The sequence below is a fragment of the Delphinus delphis genome, chromosome 11, assembly GCF_949987515.2.
Source record: "Delphinus delphis chromosome 11, mDelDel1.2, whole genome shotgun sequence".
NCBI classification, from domain to species: Eukaryota; Metazoa; Chordata; class Mammalia; order Artiodactyla; family Delphinidae; genus Delphinus; species Delphinus delphis.
In genome coordinates, this window is record NC_082693.1 from 42002372 (window position 1) to 42012511 (window position 10140).

The window sequence follows — 10140 nt, forward strand, 5'->3', positions numbered from 1 at the left end:
TTTTTCATGTTACAGAAAAGCCCGAATGAACTTTTTGGCCAACCCAGTATTAGCAAAGTACCAGGCTCATAATAAATGCTTAATAAATATTAGCTAGTTTAATGTTGTTACTATTATTATTATTCAAAAGAGTTATCATTTAGTTGGGAAATCACACAAAACAGCAGCAAAGAGTTTAAGTACATCATTAAGTTCTAAACTGTGTGGCAGAGGTTATTAATCCTGGTGTTCAAAACAGGTTAATGGAGTCTGGAGTCATCTAGGAAGGCTTCCTGGAGGAGCAGTGGTCTAACTGGTTCTTGAAGGATGGGCAAGATTTGGAGAAGGAAAGAGAAGGTGGAGGAGATGGTCCCAGGGAAGGCAAGGCAAGGTCAATGTGGAAAAGAGTATAACTCGACCAGGATCTGTGACAGGTTCATCCCTAGCTCCTTCCGCTGTTGCATTTCCCTTTGGTTTGCCTGTTAGAGAATATTTCACTATTCATTTCTCCACTGACATACCATAAAGACATTAATCAGCTGAATTATATTCTTATCAATACCTGTCAAGAGCACACAATTAACTACAGATTTCTAAACTCCTCAGGGGCAGGGGTCAGGCCTTTAGCTGTTTCTCAAACTCACTTCAGCATTAAAAAGTTTGAACTGGTAAGTGAGAAGGAAAAGAAGAACTTGAGCCTGCTGCTGTCAAACAAGCCTGTCCTGATGAGCAACCCGACTGCTCTCTTGCCTAAGTCCAGAGTTGGGTTCGAGTTTGAAACACTACATGGCAAATCTCTAGCCAAAGCCCTCACCTGCCCCTCCTTTGATTAACAGTCTCTAACTCAGGAAGTGGAACTATGGCATCTTTGGTGTCAGAGGTTGGATTTGGGCAAGAAAAAGCCCACCCACACTCCTCAAGCAGAAAGAGAACAGGGTGAGGGGGATCGCTTTAGACCCTGAAGCCCTAGGCGTCCCAGTGGTTTTAGCACGATGAGCTCAATCGGCACCAGGTATGACCTGTCAGCCTCTACATTCTCTCCTGACGGAAGAGTTTTTCAAGTTGAGTATGCTATGAAAGCTACGGAAAATAGTAGTACAGCTATTGGAATCAGATGTAAAGATGGCGTTGTCTTTGGGGTAGAAAAATTAGTCCTCCCTAAACTTTATGAAGAAGGTCCTAACAAACGACTTTTTAATGTGGATCGGCATGTCTGAATGGCACTAGCAGGTCTGTTGGCAGATGCTCGTTCTTTAGCAGACATTGCAAGAGAAGAGGCTTCCAAGTTTAGATCTAACTTTGGATATAACCTTCCACTAAAACATCTTGCAGACAGAGTGGCCGTGTATGTACATGCCTATACACTCTACAGTGCTGTCAGACCCTTTCGCTGCAGTTTCTGGTTAGGGTCTTACAGTGTGATGATGGTGCACAGCTCTACATGATTGACTCATCGGGTGTTTCATGTGGTTATTGGGGCTGTGCCATTGGCAAAGCCAGGCAAGCTGCGAAGACAGAAATTGAAAAGCTTCAGATGAAAGAAATGACCTGCCGTGATGTTGTTAAAGAAGTTGCAAAAATAATTTACATAGTACGCGATGAAGTTAAGGATAAAGCTTTTGAACTAGAGCTCAGCTGGGTTGGTGAAATAACTAACGGAAGACATGGAATTGTTCCAAAAGATATAAGGAAAGAGGCAGAGAAATAGGCCAAGGAATCTTTGAAGGAAGAAGACGAATCAGATGATGATAACATGTAACATTTACTTCATTTACTTCTATTTAACTATTTAGCCCTTTGGACTATTACATACCCACTGACCAACTTTCATTAAATCTTTGTCTTGTAAAAAACAAGAACAGGGTACAAGGCCTTGGAGGAGAGGAAAAACAAATGTGTAAAATACGTCCTGGGGTTTATAATCTAATTAGGAGGATAAAATCAACCAAGTACACAACTAAATAGGAAACCAGGCCAAGAAGTCTTGGGACGATGTCTTGGAGTGGGTAAGGCTTCTCCTATGAGATTGAGAAGGTGCAAGCTATTCTAAGCGAAGAGAACTGTGAGTAACAGTGGGAAAGCCCAGCGTCTGCTCTGGGCAAGGCAGAAGTTGGGGGCGACGTAAAGTTGGAGAAGCCAGCTGAAGGCAGATTATGAAATGCTTTCAGTGCTAGGGAGTAGTGCCTTGGAAAGAAACAGGATGTCTATTAGTCAGAGCTGTCCAGAGGAAATGGAACCAATAGGATACACAGGGATAAATATAGGAGGAGGTTTATGATAGGAATTGGCTCACATGATTATGGAGGTTGAGAAGTCCCATTTGCTCCGTACAAGCTGGAGAACGAGGAAAGCTGGTAGTGTAATTCAGTCAGAGTCCAAAGGCCTGAGAACCAGAAGCACAGATGTCTGAGGTCAGGAGAAGATGGATGTCTCAACACAAGCAGAGAGAGCAAATTCATCCTTCCTCTGCCTTTTTATTCCACTCAGGCCTTCAGTGGATTGAATGATGCCCACCAGCATCATTGGTGGAGGTTATCTCCACTCAGCCTACCAATTCAAATGCTAATCTCTTCCAGAGATACCCCCACAGAAACACCAAGAAATGATGTTTTACCAGCTATCTGGTCATCCCTTAGCCCAGTCAAGTTGACACATAAAATTAACCAACACAGAGCCCAGGTTTAGCCAAGGTTCATCCAGGCAGCTTGTGCTGGGTAGAGTCAGACAATTCCTGAAGCAGTCCAGAGGGGAAAGGACAGTCACAGCTAGGGCAGAAGTGGTGGAGAGAGAGCAGAAGACAAAGATGGGAGAGGTGGGTAACCCGCCCCTATTACCCTCTGCCTTGCTCACCAAAATGGTCTCCTTGTTGGACTTCAAACATGCCAGGCATGCCTCCACACAGTGTCTTTGCCTTTGCAACAGTCTTCCCCGGAAGTATGTAAGTCTCATTCCTTCACTTCTACTCAAGTCCCCTTGACCACCAAATATAAAATAGCACCCTTCCCCCATCATGACACTCCCTAGTTCTGTTACCTTGCTTTACTTTTCTCCATGGCATTTATCACCATCTGACCTAATATATATTTGTTTATTTTCTGCCCATTCCCAATAGTGTGCAAGCTCCATGAGGGCAAAGATTTTTTTAGTTCACCGTCGTAGCCTCAGTGCCTAGAATAGGGCACACAGTATGAATACTCAATAAATAACTGCATTGGTTTTAGATGGGTAGGTTAATGTGACATCAACAGTTTGAGACTGTGACATGGAAGACAGTAGTACCTTTAACAGAGATAGGAAAGTTGGGATAGAAAAGTGTTTGTTCAACATGGAACATGTTGAATTTGAGATATATGAGATTCATTGAAAATTCAGGACTAGTCCAGAGCAAACCTGCAGGGAAGTGGAAGGCAGAATCCAAACCTCCAAAGAGTAAAACAAAAGCTGAGAGGAAAACGGTTGAAAGGAGGAGCAGGATGGAGAGTCAGGTACAAAGGGCACAACCATAGATGGTCAAGGGCATAAATGGGAAAGTAAATCACTAGGTCAGAAACCATGAAGAAACATTCAGGTTGAATATGAAATATGTCAGGAAAAGGTGACTGGGGTCAAGGCCATGAGAAAGAACCATTAGGTCTTTTACAGGCTGCATTTATCTGTGCTGGCTATAGGGAGCCAGGTAGGACTCATGGCTTAGCACTCAAGAGCTGCCCTCCACAAGTTAGACCAGGGTGAGAAACCCAGAGTTGGAGGCATCTGTTGAGCTCATCAGGAGCTGTGATACAAAGATCTGGTCTCTGCCCCATCTGAACAGGAGTGACAACAGAAGCTTTGGGAACTGATGAGTCACTAAGGAAGAAAATGCAGAGCTCGAGTTGCAACTAGTGGCCCCAGGGTTAAACTGACCCCCAGGAATGTTTTTCTTGTGTGTGTGTGTGTGTGTGTGTGTGTGTGTGTGTGTGTGTGTGTGTGTGTTTTGCGGTATGCGGGCCTCTCACTGTTGTGGCCTCTCCTGTTGCGGAGCACAGGCTCCGGACACACAGGCTCAGCGGCCATGGCTCACGGGCCTAGCCACTCCGCGGCATGCGGGACCCTCCCGGACCGGGGCACGAACCTGCGTCCCCTGCATTGGCAGGCGGACTCTCAACCACTGCGCCACCAGGGAAGCCCACCCAGGAATGTTTTATTTGGGCTACACAAGGTTTTATTTTTCAAGTTAACATCTACTTTTTTATTTAAATTTACTTAATTTATTTATTTGGTTGTGCTGGGTCTTAGTTGCAGCCGGCAGGCTCCTTAGTTGTGTCTTGCGGGCTCCTTAGTTGTGGCTCACGGGCTCCTTAGTTGTGGCATGCGAACTCTTAGTTGTGGCATGCATGTGGGATCTAGTTCCCTGACCAGGGATCAAACCCTGGCCCCCTGCATTGGGAATGCAGAGTCTTAACCACTGTGCCATCAGGGAAGTCCCTAATGTCTACATTTTTTTTTTTTTTTTGGCTGTGTTGGGTCTTCATTGCTGCGCACAGGCTTTCTCTAGTTGTGGCGAGCGGGGGCTACACTTCACAGCCGTGTGCGGACTTCTCATTGCGATGGCTTCTCTTGTTGCAGAGCATGGGCTCTAGGCACATGGGCTTCAGTAGTTGTGGCTCGTGGGCTCAGTAGTTGTGGCTCACAGGCTCTAGAGCACAGGCTCAGTAGCTGTGGCACACGGGCTTAGTTGCTCCACGGCATGTGGGACTTCCCAGACCAGGGCTCAAACCCGTGTCCCCTGCATTGGCAGGAGGATTTTTAAGCACTACACCACCAGCGAAGCTCCCTAACGTCTACTTTTAAATGTTAAGAATTTTCAGCAAAAAATCCTTATTTCTGGTTTATCTAGCAGAAACTGGAAGATCTGGTGACACTGGGCTAACATTCCAGTTGATAATAAGAGTCTGAGCTGAGTTGTGACTGCTGCCTTTAAAGGAAGTGTATAGGGTAGGCTAGGCTATGAAATAGAAGGAGCTTAGAATGAAGATTTGTTTCTTGTTCACTCAAAGTCCAGGGTCAGTCGGGCAACTCTCCGGAGCAGCTTTCCTCCTGGCAATGACTCAGGGATCCAGGCTGCTTACACCTTATGGCTCTAGTTTAACTTACGGTCTCCATGATCAGCAGGGAGCAGCAGCTGTTCAGATCGAGCTGCTCCAGAGCTTTTAACATGCTTCCTACTTGATGGGACACAGCTCCTTCCACTGACTGTCTATCTGCCAGAACTAGTCACATTTCCCCCAGTAGGGAGCTGAGAAATGGGGAGCTTATGGATTTGGGGTGAGCAGTAAATGTCTCTGCCACAGGGAGCAAGTGCTCTGTATGCAGTTTGCCACAATGCCTACCTACCAGGCTGCTTAAATGTTCCCATTAGCTGCCTGACTCCTGGAGGCATCTGCATCCATAGCCTTTGGGGCAAAAAGAGAGGAGGGCTGGTAGAGAACCTTGTGGAAGGTTACCAGAGGCTAGCTCATAACAGAACCCTACACTGGCAGGTGTCTTTCTGCCTTTCCTCTCCTCCCCAAGGTAGCTGGTTATCGAGAGAACCCACACCCACACCTAGCCATCCCTTTCCCACTTTCCTGGGCACACCACTGAGGGATGCCTGCTTTTTCTCCAGAGATGAGGATTCAAAATGTTCTTGTGCTCCAGCCATTGCATATTTCAAATTCCTCATAGTCAAGAATATTCTTCTATATTCTATCCACTTTACTTCCCCTTGCATTGCGTTTTTCTGTTTACCCTTGTTCTGCAGAGCTGAGTAGGAACAGAGCTGCAACAAGAACCTGCACTACTAGGCTCTAGAAATTACGAATCCCCATGTGAAACGTTATTCAGGAAGATAATTTATGTGCTGTCCCTTTAAAGTGCTTGCTTTATATATCTTATTTTTCCCCTCTGGTTTTTAAAATTATTATCATTTGTTCCTCCTTTTCTGTCTTCTTTTGGATTAAATAACTTTTTAAATCCCACATTAATTAATTTATTGGATTTTTAGCTATACTTCTTTGCATTATTTTTTTCCCAATAATATGGGTTTAATTGGGAAGTAAAATTAAATGTCCAGCAAGAGGAATTAATTGGAACAAACTGTTTTTCACAGCTAAGCATAAAATTAAAACATAGCAAACCAGCAGAAGTGAAATAATTGGTTTATAATGAATTATCATTTTTAATCACCGAGAGCCCCCAAACCTACTCATTTTCCTTTTACAGTAAATTTTATTTTTAGATTAATTCTAGTTTTCCTTATTACAAATGCAATACTTACAATTAAGATACAATTAAGTGAAAAAAAGTCATAGGAAAATCACATGCTTCCAGATATTTTAATGTATCCAGATACCACCACTAATAAAACCTTGATGTTTATATTTCCAAATCCTAGTCTATGTTTAAGTTGCTTAAGTAAGTTTTATTGACTTTAGGCACACTATCATAGTTTACACAAGCATCCCATCAATTGTGAAACCCTAAAGGTTTCCAACTAACCCATTCTTTTCTTTCCTTTTTTTTTTAATTGGAGTATAATTGCTTTACAATGGTGTGTTAGTTTCTGCTATATAACAAAGTGAACCAGCTATACATATACATATATCCCCATAGCTCCTCCCTCTTGTGTCTCCCTCCCACCCTCCCTATCCCACCCCTCTAGGTGGACACAAAGCACCGAGCTGATCTCCTTGTGCTATGCAGCTGCTTCCCACTAGCTATACATTTTACATTTGGTAGTGTATTATTTCTCTGCAGTTTTTTTTTTGGCTGCGTTGGGTCTTCGTTGCTGTGCGCGGGCTTTCTCTACTTGCGGCGAGCAGGGGCTACTCTTTGTTGTGGTGCACGGGCTTCTCATTGCAGTGGCTCCTCTTGTTGCAGAGCACAGGCTCTAGGAGCTCAGGCTTCAGTAGTTGTGGCTCACGGGCTCTAGAGCGCAGGCTCAGTAGTTGTGGTGCATGGGCTTAGTTGCTCCACGGCATGTGGGATCTTCCCGGACCAGGGCTCAAACCCATGTTCCCTGTGTTGGCAGGTGGATTCCTAACGACTGTGCCACCAGGGAAGCCCTCTGCATTATTTTTAAAGTTCCCATTCTAAGGCTTAGAATATCTATCCTTAACCTTTCATAGCCTACTTAGAGTTAATATTGAATCTCTTCAGACAGAAGGACCATCACCCTTTACGCTATAGTTGTAATATACACATTACACCTAAATACATCATAAATCCCACAACACAATGTTCTAAAATTTGCTTTTAACAATCAGATGCATTTTTTAAAAAATAAAAGGGAAAAAAGTCTTCTATATTTATGCAGCAATTTACGATTTCTGAAACTCTCCATTCATTCCTGAAGATCTGAATTTCCTCTGGTGTCATTTCCCCTCAGCTTTCTTCTTCTGGCACTCTAAGAATCTTGTTTCTCTGCTTTCAGGACTCTACAGTTCATGGGAAGCCCATCGCCATTCAAATTATTGTTCCCCTGTATATGATGTCACTTTTTTTCTGAATGCTTTCAAGATTTTCTTGCTATCATTGGTTTTCAGCATTTTGACTATGACAAGCCAATGCAGTTTTCTTTATATTTACACTCTTCAGGGTTTGCTGAGCTTCCCGAATCTTAACCAAATGTGGTTAACCAAATCTACAGTTTGGGGGTATTATTTCTTCAAATATTTACTATCCTATCTCTTTCTCTCCTCTCCTTTCGAGACTTCAGTAACATGTTCTATCTTTTGATATGGTCCACAGGTCCCTGAGGCTCTGTTCACTACCTTTTTTCCAATTTTTTTTCCCTCTCTTCAGATTTGATCATTTCTGTTGATCTACCTTCAAGTATAGAGACTCTTTCCTATCATCTCTCTTCCACTCTTAATCTCATCCATGAAATTTATTTCAGATATTGTATTTTTCAATTTGAAAATTTCCATTTGGTTCTTTCCATATTTTCTATTTCTCTGCTGAAATTTCCTACCTTTTCATTCATTACAAGTATATTTTACTTTAACTCAACAAGCACAGTTATAATAGCTGCATTAAAGTCCTTGTCTGATCATTTCAACATATGGCTCATATCAAGGTTGCCCTCTGTTGTCTTTTCCCTCCAGAATGGGTCACATGGGCTTCCCTGGTGGCGCAGTGGTTGAGAGTCCGCCTGCCGATGCAGGGGACACGGGTTTGTGCCCCGGTCCGGGAAGATCCCACAGGCTGCGGAGCGGCTGGGTCCGTGAGCCATGGCCGCTGAGCCTGCGCGTCCGGAGCCTGTGCTCCGCAACGGGGGAGGCCACAACAGTGAGAGGCCCGCGTACCGCAAAAACAAAAACAAAAACAAAAACAGAAGGGCTCACGTTTTCCATGTTCTTCACATGTTGAATAATTTTAACTGTATCCTATACATCATGAATGTTACGTTTTGAAGACTCTAGATTCTGTTATATCCCTCTGTGGCAAGCAGAATAATGGCCCTCTCAAAGATGACAACATCCAAACTTCTGGAACCTGTGAATATGTTATATTACACAGCAAAAGAGAATTAAGGCTGCAGATGGAATTACAGTTGCAAACTGGATGACCTTAAAATAGGAAGATTATACTGGATTATCCAGGTGGGCCCAATGTATCACAGGGGTCCTTAATAGTGAAAGAGGGTAGCAGAAAGAAAAGCCAGAGTCAAAGTGATCAATACAAGAAGGATTCAACCCAATGTTTCTGGCTTTGAAAATGTAGGAAGGGGACCATGAGTCAAGGAACATGGGCATTTATACAGAAGGTGGAAAAGGCAAGGAAACAGAATCTCCCATAGAGCCTCCAGAAGGAACGCGGTCCTGTCAACACTTTTATTTTAGCTCAGTGAAACCCATTTCAGACTTCTGACCCAGAATCGTAAAAGAATAAATTTGTGTTTTTCTAAGCCCCTAAATTTGTGGAAATTTCCTACAGCAGGTACAAGGAACTAAGGCATCCTCCAAAAATGTTCATGTTTTCATTTTAGCAGGCAATTAAATTGGTTGGACCCAAACTACAACCTCTCTCTCTCACATGAGGTAGATGGCAGCTCAGATCTCAGTTCAATTCTCTCTCTTTTTTTTTTTTTTTGCTTTCCTCAGCTGAACAGTTCATGCATTCATGCTTTAACGACCAGCCAGAGACTTGGGCAGAATCAACACTAGAATTCAGGCTCTCTTCTTTACGTATTCCCTCCTGACTTTCTGAGACAGAGACTAAGTAAATTGCATCACCCAAGTGTTCATGCCAAAAAGTTGGGAGAGTTCCCTCTCCTGTGCCCTTCACATCTAATCAATCATGAAGTCCACTTCCAAAATAGATCTGCATCTATCCCTTTCCATCTCTTCATTCATGCCTAAAACACCAACTTCTCTCATCAGGATTACACCAGGGTTGACTTATCCAGTAGGCACAGCAGGCACAATGCCTGGGCCCCACCATACTTTAAGGGGCCCACAAAAACATTTTAGTTTATTTTTAAATTATAAGAAAAAAATAGGAACTTCCCTGGTTGTCCAGTGGTTAAGACTACATGCTCCCAATGTAGGGGGCCTGGGTTCGATCCCTGGTCGGGGAACTAGATCCCGCATGCCACAACTAAAAAAAATTAAAAAAAAAAAAGATACCGCACGCAGCAATGAAGATTCCGCATGTTGCAACTAAGACCCGGTGCAGCCAAAAAAATATAATAATAAAAATAAATAAATAAATATTTTTTAAAAAAAGAAAAAAAGAAATGTTTAGGTCAAAGAAAATGTATAATATTAATATATTGGTCTTTATACCAGGACAATCATAAAATATAATTTTTAATACTGTTTTTTGGAGAAAAGGGCCTATGAAGGCAAAAGTACCTAGAGTCCATGAAAAGTCATTATGAGGTCCTGGCAGCAAGAACCTTTTAACTGGTCTTTCTCTTCCATGAGTGCATGTGTATAATCCACTCTCCATTCACTAAACTGAGTAATCTTGTTGTCCTTGCTTAAAGTATGATTTCTATACAGTAAGGTGCACAACCCTTAAGTGTACAACCTGACGTACATAAATATACACTTATGTAACCACCACCCACATCAAAATACTAAATAATCCTTTTCCAAATTTTATTCAAGTCATGACATTCCCTTGCATAAAATCTTT

The 10140-nt window shown here is 42.8% G+C and overlaps 1 pseudogene; it reads left to right on the forward strand.

The window, feature by feature from the left end:
* The first annotated feature begins 971 nt into the window (after positions 1-971).
* Positions 972-1738, forward strand: LOC132434551 (proteasome subunit alpha type-3 pseudogene; annotated as a pseudogene).
* The last annotated feature ends 8402 nt before the right edge of the window (positions 1739-10140 follow it).